We start from the raw sequence: 808 nt of genomic DNA, 5'->3' as shown, positions 1-808 counted from the left end.
GGTAACTGGCCAGGAAAGCCGGGCACAAGGACGAGCTGGGTCTCTGTGGGGCGCACCGATGCCCTTCCATGTTGGCAGCAGAATGTTACCCTCCTCCAAAGTTTTCCATCTCACCCATTCTTTTTGTAGGCTTCAGTTTGAATCCAGAGTCTATAGGTCTTGCTGTGTCATGCTGCCTCTGGGTTTGGTGATTGATCACCCGTCAATTGCAGACATGACTTTCAGCCTCGGACCGGGCTTTGATCTTCCTTCTACTGTACCTTTTCTTTTTAGGGTGGATTCTTCTTACTTTGTTAGGGCTCTTGTCTGCATCTTCAGCCTTTGGTGTTTGAACTCTAGTTAATCAGGACAGGCTGGGGCTGGAGGTTGATTCCATCATCCATACATACCTCATTCACACATCTAAACTAAACTAATAAGATTACAGCAGGGTTTGCAAAAATGAAGGTTGCAGCAAGCCCTTACAAAATGGAGTAAACGTTGTAAAATGGGGTTTGAATTACAATATGGCAAACAGTGAACAGAAGTTACACTGTAGGCAAGTGTAATAAATGGTGAACAGAAATTACAATACTGAAACAGTGCAAGTCTTTGTGATTTAAGCAGGAATTGGATTGATAGTGAAACTTACAAAGGCAGCTGACTGAACAGCTATGGCTCTTAACAAGCATCTTAACTGTTAATTAGCAGTTATTGGGGTAACCGGTTTTATGAATGAATATTGTTTCATTCATAAAACTTTACTTATGAAGTTACATTAATAAAGTGAACAATTAAAAACAATTTCATTCATCAGTTCTACACGGTC

This window comes from Terrapene carolina, unplaced genomic scaffold (genome assembly GCF_002925995.2).
Source record: "Terrapene carolina triunguis isolate 2854851 unplaced genomic scaffold, T_m_triunguis-2.0 Scaffold28341, whole genome shotgun sequence".
NCBI lineage: Eukaryota > Metazoa > Chordata > Testudines > Emydidae > Terrapene > Terrapene triunguis.
Note: the sequence above shows the minus strand (reverse complement) of the source record.